Consider the following 14,758-nt stretch of genomic DNA (forward strand, 5'->3'; position numbering starts at 1 on the left):
AAATATCTTTACCTTTTAACTTCTAAATTCTCAGCTGGGGCCCCTGTAACAAAGGACAGATTAACAAGGAAAAAGCATACGAATGTATTTATTACAAAGGTATTTCTCCTGCTAATCTGAATTTAGAAAGGAAGGCACGAGGAGAAATTTTTACCTTCCTCTCTCAACAGGGCACTACAGACACAGGTCTGGGAACTGACTCGGTAAGAATTCTTCTTACCTTCTGTGGCTTTTTGTCAGTTGTCCCAGACCTCAACTGCAGTTTCTGGAGCAAGTGGAGTTGGAGACAGCCTTTTACTGTCCCTTCGTGATTGTTAGAAATTGCAAGGGAGGAAAATTATCTTTTCCTTTTACTCATACACATTCTCATCTAGGGCCCTGTAACAGAAGACAGATAAACAAGAGAAAAGCATACAAATCTATTTAATTTTAAAAATTTGCATGACATGGGGCCTTCATAAGAAAATAAAGACCCAAAGAAGCCGTTAAACCTGGGCATTTTTATGCTAGGTTTGATGAAGAATGGGATGTACTGGGAAAATGTGATAGGACACAGAGTATGGCTAAGTGTAGTAAACCGAGGGAAATGTAACAAGGCTTGTTCATTCAGATTCCTCTTGGAGTTCCTCTAGTTTTAGAGATAAGAATGCTCTTTTCCTGCAGGTATGCACTGCTCACCTGAAGATTGTCTGACTTGCATTAGGGGAAGATCAGGAAGTCTTTCTTGCAATTGCCATTCTCATAGTCCTTCATCTTGAAATACTCAATACACCAAGGAGTATTTGGTGTATTTTGGGGTAGTATGTCCTGAACCCCATTATAGTCCACAAATCACACTCCAAGATGACTTTACAATTTCTAAACCACTATGAGAACACAAAATTTACTTGTGAGATTTGTTTCATGAAACCACCAGTGTGATACGTACAGTACCTGTAAACGGTATCATGGCCGATGTGAAAGAAATGAATGTATAGCTTGAGACTAGAAAAATAATCTGGGCAGCCATTTGGCTGATCCAGCAAACATGGAGAAAATGATCATTTTACAAAGCTTGTCCTGAGACTCCCTGGAAAGCCTTCTTCCCCCATACCCCCATCTCTGCACACTCATGAAAGTTATCCTTCAATTAAGGCCTTTAAAAGGAATCACCAAATGTCTATTAAAATGCAAATCATTTATCTTATAAAGGTCAGCCTTAAGCCTTTAGTATCCACTAACATAATCACAAAAGTAAAATTAGCAAATGTATTAACCACATTCTTGGGAAATAAGGGTAGGTGACCTATGATGAGAGGAAGCCTTAGAGTCAAGGAAGGAAATGGCCAGGTGGGGCAGGGGTTGTAAAAAGGAGTCCTATTACAGGTAATGGCCAGTAAAGGAAGGGGTTACCACCACCCCCCCGCCCCCCACAAAAAAAAAGAAAAGAAAAGAAAAAAAAATGACCTACTAAATCGCATTGCCTAAAACAACCTCTATTTCTAACCTCCTCTAGGGGGCTATTTAGAGTGAAATGACCCAGGCCACAGGTGCCATTTTCAGTTATTAAAGAAGCAAGCACAGCTTCTGGCTCTGAGCAGCACTTGACCCAAAGGGTGATGGGCAGAAGGAAGAGGAAAGGGAATTAACCAGACCCCTGTGGATGCAATGTGCACACAGCAGGCCTGAGAACCACGTCCCTCTCAGCATGGCTTCCGAAGAGCAGCTCTTTGACTGCAGAAATGGCTGCTGTCCAGGGCTGAACTGTAGGGAAGGACCAAGGGCCAAACTCATAAGGGGAGGAGGCAGCAAGAGAAGTCCAGGGTAAGAAGTGTAATAATTGGCACATCTATCACCTGGTATTGTAGAAGCATAAATTCATGAGGATAAAATGGCAGCAACGCTGGCATAATTGGCCTCTCCCAACCAATTGCCAAAGGTCCAATGATTCATCAGTCTCTCTAGGCATTTCTCTAAGCAAGCCCAGCCTCCAATCCCAGGGTAAAATCCACAAGCCAGCTTCTGGGAGTGAGAATCAGGTAGTTGATTTTAGGATTTTTTTCTACATCTGGAGAAACATGAATAAATCACACATCATCAAGTTTATCATTTTTCTCCTCAGAGAAATATGAAATATTATAGATCATCTCCAGTACATCAGCTTCTTCACACTCCATTAGCACGAAGGGACTATTTTTGATATAATTTATCAAACCACTGGCCTCATTTCTCCCATTTCCTTCAAAATGAAAACACGGACACAATGGACTCAGGCTTCCCTTATTCACAAGCAGCCACAATCTACCTTCTACCCTGGGTGCAGGAGCTAAGTTGAAGGATATAATTAGTGACAGGTCATCAACCTGTACTACCACCCAAAAGGCTGAGAGGATCTAGCTAAGAGACATGGGGATGCTTCAAGTATGCTTTAGCTAGATCCTGCTGAGGTGAGAATATGTTTTTTTATAAAGAATACATCTCTCTCATCAAAGTCAGTTTTCTCTCCAACCTGCCCCACTTTGAAGTAGAAACAGTCCTGCTAAGGATAACTACCTGTTTAGTAAGCTACATGAGCTTATGGGGAGCCAGAAATGTTTGAAAATTACAATAGAGAATTAAAACATTTGCTCTATTAAAACATTTAATAGCATTAAAGTGTTTTAACAGCAAGGTTAGGAATCAAATGATCCATTCAATTTGATTATTATTTTAATTAATGAGTCCTACTATGTTTGAGGCCTTTAACTATGTGGTTTCTACTCATAGTCAGCTAAGCAAATGTATCCCTAGCTAGCTGTAGCATAAAGTTAGAATCAGACAAGAAGTATAAGATGCACATAGATAAGAAAGTATTTTATTAGGATCTTGAAAACTGCAGAGTGTTTCAACATCCTGGATAAGAGTCAAAAAAGGAAAGATAACTAAAAGTAAAGGAATGTCACTGGGAGGCATGAAAAAGAACTGACACTGGAATGTAAGGGTATATGGGTGAGATGTGAACAGTACAAAGACCAAAGAGGTTAGGCTAGGATGATTCTTGAACAGCAAGCTATATACAACAGGAAGCCTCTGAATATTTTAAGCATAACAGCAAAGATTAGAACTATGTTTAAGAAGTTAACTTTAACAGACCTGTAAGGGATGACCAGGGACAAGTGAGATGAGTGTTAGGAAGATTCCTGCAACCAAATTTCCCTGCAAGTCCTACAGAGCAGGCAGCTTGAAGATAAGCACCTCGGTTCATCAGTCTTCCATCAATGATGCCAAGCACTAATAGGTGCTCAATATAATTGGCTGAAATAACAAATAGACTTGTGTGCAAGATTTGTACAAGAATGCTCATGGCAGTATTACTTGTAATAGCAAAAAATTGAAAACAATCTAAATGTTAATAAACAGAATAGATAAATGGTGGCAGAGTCTTAAACTAGAATATTATACAGTAGTGGAAGAACAAAGTAGAGCAAATGAATCTCACCGACATGCTGCTTAGTTTGAAAAAGTTGCCAATGTGCATATACGTAAAATGTAATTTTTCAAAATATAAACATACTACATAATATTTGTTGATTAATTCAGGTAGAATGTGTATAAAGAAATTCATCACATAAACAACAAATTCAAAATTGTGCTTATTATGAGAGGAGAATATGATCAGAATTACAATGGGATCTTCAACTATACTGGAGATGTCCTACTTTTCAAGCTGGTGATGGGTACATATATGTTCATTACATTATTTTTCATACTTTTATTTATTAAAACAAGGATAAAGCAAAAATGATAAGGAATAGTCAGGGGAATCTTGGGGGCTAGACACATTTAAGGAGATGGACAATCATCAGTGAAGTAGACTAAGGAAGGGAGGTGAATAAAGGGGAGAAGTCAGATTACCAACATATCCTAGACCTGGAAAGTGACAGGCATGTACAGCTGAAGGGCTGGCAGAATGTCAGCTGTAGTTCATATACTTGGTCCAGACTGCTCAGGGAGACAGGAAGCCAAGGGCTCATGAGAGAACGAGATGAGGAGGGACCAAGAGAATGAAACAAGGGCAAAGGAAGGGGGATAAGGAGAGCTAGTGAGGGGACTGGGTGGACCATGGCCACATTGAAAACAAAAGAAAAGAAGCCTGGATGGAAGTCTTCTTTTACAAGAAATACGGAGAACATGTTTATCATTAATCTCTATGAAAAAAACAAATGAATGTGCATGTGTTTTAAGAAAATTCCAAAGTTGGCATTAAATTTTACTTTCTCACCTACTCCCTTGAAAGACTGTATTTTGTACTATCATTCTTATTCAAACGATAAAGTATTTTCTTCCATTTTAAGGCCGAACTGGGACAGGACAGCATGGAAAGTAAATCAAAGAAGAATAAGAACACATGTCAACCTTTCATACTTTTCTTCCAACAGAAATGCAATTGGATAACTTATTTTTTAAAATCTGAAATTTATTAGGCTGGTATTTATTTTGGTTTCCCTGGAGGGTACAATTATGCCTTAGAAAGATCTGTGGCTGAAAGACATTCGCCATAAACTATTTCTATGCTTACCACATGTACCAGGAGCAGCAAAGAAAGTCTCCTTTGTGAGGCATTTTGCAGAGAGACGACTCCTATTCTTTTCTGTTAACGGCATCGTATGTTCTGGCATTAGAGCTTCTTTGACCACTACCCAAACTACAGAACTGCCCTATGGGAGTTAGGTAAAAGGATTATGTTGAATATACCAACTGGATCTGAAAGAGTCTGAGAATAGGAGATAGAATACCACCCTGAAATAATCTCCTTCTTGTACAACCAAAGCACTGATCCTGGTATTTGCAATGAAGGTTATACCAAGGCTGGTGGCAAGTTGGAAAGGGCTGATCTCCAGGTCCTCTAGTTCCTTCCAGATCAGAAGATTTATACTAAGTTTAAGATCAACTTGCACAGGTTTCTGCCTCCCGTTCCTGTTTCTGTGAAAATCCCACTTTACAAATTGAGTATGTGGGTCCAATTCACCACTCTTCAGCAGAGCTGTGAAAAGGCAAATAGATTTTCAGAAAAGGTCTGCCAAATCATCATGTGATGAAAATAATGGACATAGGAAGTAAGAAATGGGTTTGAGGGTCTCTTAAGTCTGTTGGAGGTGCCCAGGAAAGCTATGATGTGCAGGTATTAAAAATGCATGAGGAAAAAAGCACAATGTAACGTCTCTGGATGATCACAGTTTTTCCTGAAGAACCCCCCTTTTTGCCTGGGGGTAATTAAAACTCATTCTTCAGGGCCTGCATAATTAACTACTAAAATCGAGGAGGAAAAAAGATGTTATTTATTTGGACTCCAGGACACATCTGTGAGAATGTGAAATATATGCAGAGTCACAAACCCATGCATTTTCTCCACTTGCACAGACTTGGCTGGGGACAACCAACCATCAGCCACCCAGAGTTTAGTTCTAATTCAGAAACTGCCATGGAGAGATGGGAGACCTCATGTGATGGGCTTGCATTCCAAATAAATCGAGTGAAGCCCATGGCATCCAGCTGAGCCAAAGGTGGGGCCAAGGTAAACAGAATAGACAAGCCAGGAAAATGGGATGGTAGAGAGGCCTAGCCCATTAAAACAGTTAAAGACAACATGGAGCACAGACTTTCCCATAAGTCACAGTGGGCTGTCAAGCTGCTGCCCACCTGCTGCGAAGGTATTCCAAAAGACATCCTCAGACTCTCTCATACAACAATGGCAATTCACCAGGACTTTGCAGGACCTGCAAAAAGTCCATTCAATATTTTTAGCAATATATAGATAGCTATGTGAAAACTGGCTATTCTCCCACTGCAACAGGAAAAAAAAAACCTTTTTATTAAAACTTTTTATTACACCAGGAAGTTCTAAATGATGGCAAAGGAAACTGAGACAACCAACCCTCGGTGTCTTGGCAGGATTCAAGGCAGAGTTCACTCAAAAAGAGATTTATTTTTCATTGGTTTTCAAGTGGTGCTGCCATTCATATTTCTCTTTAAATGTTTTCAGTACATTATACAAGTGGCTAATGGCACCACAGGGACACTCACTCCTCAGGGGGCTTAAAGGACATAATATTAGGGGTTTAAAGCACAAAGGAAAATTAATTTCTCAAGAACAACAATGAAAAAAAAAAACAATACTAATTGTGGAAGATCAACCAATCAACCACAAACCACTAATGGGAAGAACCAGCGTATATCAGCAATGACTTGAAGAAATTCTGTGGCCAGAAAGAGATGAGATCATTCCAATGCAGCACAGGTAGATTTAACTCAAAAAGAAAACACAAATCTTTGCTGGGGTGGGCTGGTGTATAGGAAACGTACATCTCTAACATGTGATGAAGACGACTTTTCTTTGAAAGCAAGTTCTTTTCTTTAATAATATCCCTGGCTAGAACCTTGTGTTAAAAGGTTCAAATCTCTGTTCCCTCAACTATCATTAGCCTCATAATCTTGGTTAAAAGCTTTACCTTTTCTGAGTCTCAATATCTTCATTTGTGAAATGTGAATAATAAAAGCTACCTGGAGGAAAAGTATTTAGTAAAATGCCATGCAAAGCCCATTGCAAAGGTCAAAAAGTCTGAATTTCCTCTTCTAAACCCTTACACCACAGTGTGGTAGTTGTGAGCACGGGTTTTTATATCAGGCTGTTCAAATCCTGGTTCAGCCTGCTACTAGCTATATGACCTTAGACAGACTTCTCAACTTTCCTAAGCCTCAATTTCCTTATTGGAAAAATGGAGAGAGTAATAGTGCCTCCTTAATGTGGTTGTGAGGAATAATTGAGTTATTACCTGAAATATGCTTAGAACAGTTCCTGGCACACAGTCAAAGCTCAAGAACTGCTAACTTGGATCATGATTATTAATATATATAAAACTTGAAAACTTATGGACAAAGGAAATACCACCTTTGAAATTTTGAAAACCTAGAGGCAAAGCATTTAATCAAGTCAGACCTTCTAAGCATGCTATAACTCCTGTGAAGATCTTGATATAATAATGATATTTTTGCATTGGTACTGCACTTTTCATTTCACTTTAAGGAAGAAAGAGTTAAAACACTGAGAAAACAATTCATATAAGCAATTTACTTATTACAAAACAAATTCCAAGGTAGGGCCTGAGAGCAGAGCAAACCCAACCCAATTTTCCATAAGACTCTCATTTTACGTCCATTTCTTGGTATGGAAAGAACTACAGTCCAACATCACGGCCCCAGGGCTATGCAAGATAATCCATTATCAGAGAGAGACTCGATTATAATTGCTAGACCATGCTCTCCAAGGCAAAAATACACTGAATATATTACAAAAAGATTTTCAAGAACAAGTACATTGAAATAAATGTTTCTTAAGAATGATTCAAATTTAAATTAACACCACTTCTTTCCAGTTACCAGAAGTTTTACTGTATTATCTTCTTAATCAAGAAGATGAATTATTATGAATTGGTATAGGAAAGCAAGGTGAGTTAACTATTTCTGAGAGTTCAAATCCTGTAATACATTTCATTCATGTAAGCTCTGCTGAGAAAAATAGTAATAGTGGTTTGGACAGCCAAAATCATTGCCATTTTACAGAAGAAATTGAAACTGAACACCAGAAAAGTCGAACAATTTCTCTAAAGTTAGTTGCTCTTGAACAAGTGTCAAGAATTTAGATCTGAGACATCCTGTCCCTGGCTCCAGATGGTAGACAGTGAGACTCTAAGGCTATGGCCAATGAGCAATTTTCAGGTAACTGCTTGGACTCCACAGAATATCAGAATATGCCAACACTCTGGTCAGTTCAGTGAATCCTTTACCACACCACACACAAGGAAATTAAAATATGTGACTGCAGTAGACTTTGCAGTAAACTAGATGCTTCATGGGCTGAATCCAATGAACTAAGTTAATCAATTCTCATTTATTAATCAAGTACAATCACAATGTTATATAATCATTATATTGTAGACAAAATAATAATGAAGGCAAATGCAATTTGTTTTCAGTAAACTCCAGCAGGCAATAACACTTTCTAATAATAATACAGCCAGGAAAATAGTTCATGATGTTGAGAGAGATATTAAAATGGGCAAAAATGCACAGGGGAGGAAGGCATTAGATATACATATTTTCAAGTTATTAAAAACTGAAAGAATATAAAGGTGAGATTAATGTTACCAAACCTATCTGCATCTCTTGAAATGAAGGGTTTAGGTTATATGAAATATCTTTTGCTCTCAAGGATGTACTACAGCTAGCAGAAGAACCTCTGGATAGAATTCGAATGAGTGATAGGCTGAGAAGCATCAGAAGAAATTGAGAAGGAAAGTAAAATCTCCCCTGAAAGAACATTCTTTAATTATGAAGAAGGTTGTCTGGGATTACCCCACAAAAATCTTGCAAATTCTTGCTCTTTTTACCTGGGTAAAATGAGAGCTACCTGGAAAGTCCTTTTTCCTGCTTTACTCTCTCAAGTCCATAGACTGAAACTGGAGAAGCAGCAGCATCAGAAGACATGCTACAAATGCTGGGAATGGAGGCAGAGGCCATGGATTCAGCATGAGTGAGCGTCCTGGCTTCCAATACTGTTGCATTGTGCATGCTAAACAGAAGAATTTAGGAAAGGCAAGAGGAAAGTGGGGGAAGCTTGGTGGGAAAAAAAGGTTTCCATCATAAAGCAATAGCAATGAGGAGAAACACATGGCAGATGAGGAAATTCTGCAGTCACCTGAGTTGAAAAAAAAAAAAAAATGCAGTCCGCTTTAAAATCTCTGAGCAAGAAAGGAAGGGGGCAAAAACTACTGGAAAAAAAAAAAACTTGTTTATAATAAAGACTACATTCTGTAGCAATTTCCTAGATTCCTGGGGTTAGAAATCTAGATTGCCAATGGATAAGTGAGCCTTAAAATCACATCCCTGCTGACAAAAATTCATTTCTTATAACCGTCTCCATTTACCGGAATGCTGAATCTTTCCCATGGGGAAGGAACAAATGAAAATGTTATTTCTCTGCTCATGAACTCATACCTTTCTGTCTGCTTTTCACTGTTGGCAATTTCATTCTCCTCCAAATTTGACTAAAGCCCGTGACCTGAGGGAAATAATGTCTATATAATAATCTTCTGAAACTCTAATTCTGAGTCATGTTTTTTTGGATGTTGCCTCGCAGTTTATGAAAATTGCACTGAGCTATGAAATGTAAGTGATGTGATGTCTCTGCCTAACATAATCATTTTGCTGGTGAACATGTTGCAAATACTAATGAAAAGGAGGCTCCCACAAAAGCCATGAAAGCTGGTTAATGGCAACAATCTAGCAGCAGTGGCCCCCATCTTCGGTATTCTTCCTCACATTCCTCTCAGAATAGAACTGCAAAGGGTAAAAGATAGGTGGTCAAAACACAGCCAGGGAAAGGGGGAAAGAATTCACTTCTACTGTGATCCTTCCCTTGTCTCTATACGCCTGAAATCTCTGACATCAATTCCTGTGAGCTTGGGACAATAGCATGCAATCTGACAGTTTGAGAACAATGGTGTATTAACTTTTCATTTTAAAGAAAACCTCAAATTTGAGACAGGATTAGTCAACTCTTTTAAATGAGTTCAGCCATACAGTGTAATTAGTGAATATCTCTCTCTGAGTGCAGATAACTGTTGTACCTAGAGATGGACCCTACAAGGCTGAAATTTCCATCCATCATTTGGTGAATTTAACACAACCAAATAGAATTAAAGACCATTACTTTAATTTTCCCTAGACTTTTCTTTTTTTTCCACTAGCCTTTCCAATCTATTCAATGTGCAAGTTAGCGAATTAAAGAAAGTGTTATAAAGAGAACTTGCCCCTTGTAAATGGATCACAAATAAAGAGACCCTTGAACATAAAATTCTGTGATCTATGATGCCTGTGCACTCACCTTACCACCAAAACAAAAAACCAAAAAAAAACTAAACATGAAAGTGATATAAAATAATAATGTTAACATTTAGTTATCAAACTGCCTTTTGAGAGACGGTAGATGAAAGAATTTTTTTTTTTTTTTTACATTAGAAAGCTCCATTATTTGGAATTCTCTCTCCTCTTCTGATTCTCAGCAAAATGAAGGGCTTTATAGTTTCAATTTTCAGCAAATATTACTGCAATTGTATTTGATTATTGAGACTACTTAGAGAATGATGCAATGTTAGAAAATAAAGCAGCAAATAAAGTTTTGTAAGTAGCTCATACATATATAATATTACTAACTGACATGCCAACCCCCATTTAACTAGTAACACTAAGAGAAAATAATTAGCAAGTGTTAAAATCAATGCAAAATCATATCCCTTAACTTTGATTGTGAACATATTATAATCATAGATATTTAAATAAATCCTCAGCATCATAAATTACTTCTGACTTACACTGAACTTATTTCATGCAAACCTCTGCATTTTATAGCCATATGGCACTCATAATTTTAAAAATTAAAATCAAAACATTGAACTCATGACTTGTGAAGTCTTCCCAAGGCTAAGGAAGGAACAAGACTTTGGGTAGTAGTTTAGTGGTAGTGTAATTGTTTTCAAGAAGGATTAACAATCATTTGTCATAAACTCTGTAGCAGTTTTCCAAAAATAACTCATTTGAAAAAATCCAGAAATGATTTTTCTTTAAGTAAATAAAAAATTCTTATTTGAAGAAAATTTACAAACAGGCTGGTCATGTTTGCTGCATATGATAAATTATCAAAACAAACCCTAAACCCTGGGCCTCAATTTTGTATCCATCTCATGTTACTAACCTAAACTGCTAAGAGTATCTAAACACATGTGTAAAATGAGACTATTATTGGGATTATGAGTCCACAACTCTTTTGAAATCTCTGTCAGCTTAGGACTGTAAATTACAAATTCATTATTCTTATTTATCCTTAATTTGATGAACTGTTCATACTTCTCCCGAGGAAGGGAACTATTATAAGGTCTACTGTGAACATGAAAACTAAAATTATATTCTTTTCTATTAGAAACCACCTCTTATTTGGGGTAACCTCACAATAGGGTTAAGGATTAAAAATGATGATCTAATATTTAGGGCAAAAACATTATGACCTTAACAGTTGCTAATTCAAAATGTGTATTTCCAGGAGTAAAATTTTAAAGTTTACTCACTCACCAGCCCACAAAGGTCTTTTTATTCTTCATTATTGAAGAGTTATATTTGTCACATTTAACCTAATAAAAGTTTTTAAATACTCGTAAGACTTGTCCCAGACTTTGATTTAGGCACATTTTGAGACTTTATTATCTTATTGCTATCCTATGATGAACAGTTCTTCCAAAATCTATGCCCAAATTCTGCTTCTTTAAAAGCTGAGCAAAACTTCCCACTTTTGTTTTCACTGGTTTACTTGATTGTGCCTCTTGATGACCTCATCCGAGTCTTAAAGCTTCCTACTCTGGGAGTTAAAACTACTGGGAGTGTTTACGAACACCACCAGGAAGCTCTCCAGCCCCCTTCTTAAGCTAGCACACAGTAAATGTTTGTTGACAGACTGACGGGTCATACATCTTAAGAACCAATTCACACTTCAAAATCAACAGATTCAATCACAAAGTATCTAACAGTACCACTGCAGTGTAAAGCTAAAAGTAGATTCCTGGTAACTATGAGCTGTGAACACACAATACTATATATATGTCTTACTGTTGAATTGTACACTTGAAACTTACTAGATTTCGTTAACCAATGTCACCAAAAAAAAAAAAAAAAAAAGTAGATTCATTGTAACACTGACATTTTTGCTAGTATTTCTGAAGGCTTCAAGTGTTATTTTTTAAGCCTGATCACTTGTCAAGTTTCAGGTATTTAATTTTATCCCAAGAAATTACATTCCCCAAACAAGTTATCTGACTGACTGTCTTTAAATATATTGTGTATTAGAGTACTATAAATCTTGAGTGAATATAATTAGCATTAATTACATGTATGTGTAGCACACTCTATATTTCTGCAAATTTTTAAATGCCTATAAATAATAACAATTTAAAAAGTAAAACCAAATTAGATTTTTAAAATTTCTTCTTTGATCTATGAGTTATTTAAAAGTATGCCATTTAACTCCAAAATGTTTGGGGTTATTTTGGTATCATTCTGTTACTGAGTTCTAGTTTAAATCAGTTTCAGTAGGTGAACATGGTTTGCATAATTTAAATGTTTTTATATTTTATACCTCCAAATATGGTCTATATTAGTGAATATTCCAAGTGCATTTGAAAAAACTATTATATTGTTGAAGAGAGTATTCTATAAATGTCAACTGAGTCACTGTGTGATTGATAGTATTGCTCAAGTGTTTTCTGTCTTTCCTAAATTACGTTCATTGGCACTACCAGTTACTGAGGAAGGAGTGTTGAAACCTCCAACTAACTGGTGAGTTCGTCTAATTCTCCTTGTAGTTCTATTAGTTTCTGCTTTAGGTATCCTACGGCTGTTGTTAGGTGCATATGCCTTTAGCTTTTTGATGAATTCCTATTTACTATTTATCATTATCTAGCCATGAAAATATTGCTTGTTCTGGTCTATGGCCATGCCACCCTGAACAAGATCGATCCTGTCTGATCTCGGAAGCTAAACAGGGTCAGATCTGGTTAGTACTTGGATGGGAGATCACCTAGGAAGACCAGGTGCTGTAGGTGTAAAAAAAATTTTAAAAATAAGGGATTGTAAGCTGACAAGGTCCTTGCAATCTGCGAGGTCAACCAAGGGTTGTTTTGTCTAAAAAAAAAAAAAAAAAAGGAAAGAAAATATTGCTTGTTCTGACGTATACTTTAGCCACTATTAAAAATAACTACTCCAGCTTTCTTTTGCTTGAACTTTGCATGATATATTGTTTTCCATCTGTTTAGTTTCAACATAGCTGTTTTCACATTTAAAGTGGTTTTCTTATAGACAACATATAATGGGGTTTTGCTTTTTATCCAATTTTATAAGCTCTGGTTTTTAACTGACCATTTACATAGAATGTAATTATTGCTACGGAAGGGTATATATTATAATACTTTTAAAAAATTGCTCCATGATTTATTTTTGTTATTTTTTTCATTCTTTCTTGTCTTCTTTTGTTTTAGTGAGCATGTTTTATGATTCCATTTTATCGCTTTTATAGGCTTGTTAATTGTACTTTTTTGCTTCATGTTTTTCCCTGTGGCTGCTTTAGAGTTCATAATATACATCCTTAAATAACTATGGTTTACTTTAAAATTTTATTACATTACTTCACATACAGTGTAGGTAGTAACCTTACGAAAGTATATTTACATTTCTTCCATCTTGTCCTTTGTGCTACTACTGCCAAAATTTTACTTCGACATATGTTACAAACTCCACAATGCATAGCTGTTATTTTTGCTTTAGATCAGATCAGACAGTAAATAATTTAGGCTTTGCATGCCATATATAGCCTCCGTTGCATATTCTTTGATTACAGTATTTTGGTTTTTTACAATCCATTATAAAAAAGAACATTCTTAGTTGTTAGGCTATACAAAACAAGTCAGAGATAACATTTAGCTCATGGGCTACTTTTTGTCAACCCTTGTTCTAATCGATTTTCAAAAGACTAAAAGTAAGAAGAAAATGTTTCTTGTATTTATCCACACTTTTACATTTCCAGTGCTCTTCATTGCATTGTGTAACACCAAATGCTCCATCCAGGGGCATACTCCTGCCTGAAGAACATCTTCTATGTTCTTTCTTGTAATGTGGGTCTGCTAACAAAAAATCCTCTGGTCATTTGTTCATCTGACAAAGTATTAATTTTGCCTTCTTTTGTGAAAGATATTTTTCCTGGATACACAGTTCTAGAAAGAGGGTATTCGTTGTTTCAGTTCCTGAAAGATGTCACTCCACTGTCTTCTGGCTTTCATAGTTTCTGACTAAAAGTCTGCAAAATTTTATCTATGTACCTCACTATATAATATATATTTTTAATTCTGACTTCAGGATTTCCATTTATCTTTGGTTTTTAGCAGTTTGACTACAGTGTATGTAGGTGTGCTTTTATTCATATTTATCCTGACCAGATCTGTGCCTTTTTTTTTTTCCATTTTCGAAAATTCTCAGTCATCATCTCTTCAAATATTTCTTCTACCTTATTTTATTTTGCTTCACATATATTTCTTTACATATACATAATAACACTCTGCTTTCAGATGCTCTGTTTTTCATTTCCACTTTTTCTTGTCTGTTTCAGTTTGGAAGGCTCTTACTACTTTATCAGCAAGGTCACTGGTTATGTCTCCACTGTATCTGGTTCGTTAATAAACCCATAAAAAAATTCATATATAATACTGTTTCTCATTTCTTGCATTTCCATTTGACTCATAGATTTCCACATTCTAGTAAAATTCCCCATTGATGTATATACATTGTAAGCCTTATCCATTAGAACTTTTAATATAGTAATCACGGTTACTTCAAAGTTTCTTGTCTAAAGTCTGCATACCTAAATCATCTTTTTGTTTGGTCCTGTGGACTGTTAAACCTCTTGATACAGGTTATTTTTTTTCCCTGTCTGTATTTCATAATTTTTTATTGAATTTCAGACTTTGTGCGTGAAAGAATCTGAAGTAAATAATGTTTGCCTGGAAATCGGTAAATTCTTTCAGATTATTAGCATGGGAGATTGAGTAAATCTAATAAGTAGTTAAATTGAGTTTGTGTTTTACTGTTAATATAATGACTTTCAGTGCACCACAGGATTAAAATTCCTCCTTTGAAAGACTGCTGT

General features: G+C 36.3%; 1 pseudogene; it reads left to right on the plus strand.

Annotated features, from left to right (window-relative positions):
- Positions 1–12,546: 12,546 nt before the first annotated feature.
- Positions 12,547–12,665, plus strand: LOC112485279 (annotated as a pseudogene).
- The last annotated feature ends 2,093 nt before the right edge of the window (positions 12,666–14,758 follow it).

This window comes from Pteropus alecto, unplaced genomic scaffold (assembly GCF_000325575.1).
Source record: "Pteropus alecto unplaced genomic scaffold, ASM32557v1 scaffold68, whole genome shotgun sequence".
NCBI classification, from domain to species: domain Eukaryota; kingdom Metazoa; phylum Chordata; class Mammalia; order Chiroptera; family Pteropodidae; genus Pteropus; species Pteropus alecto.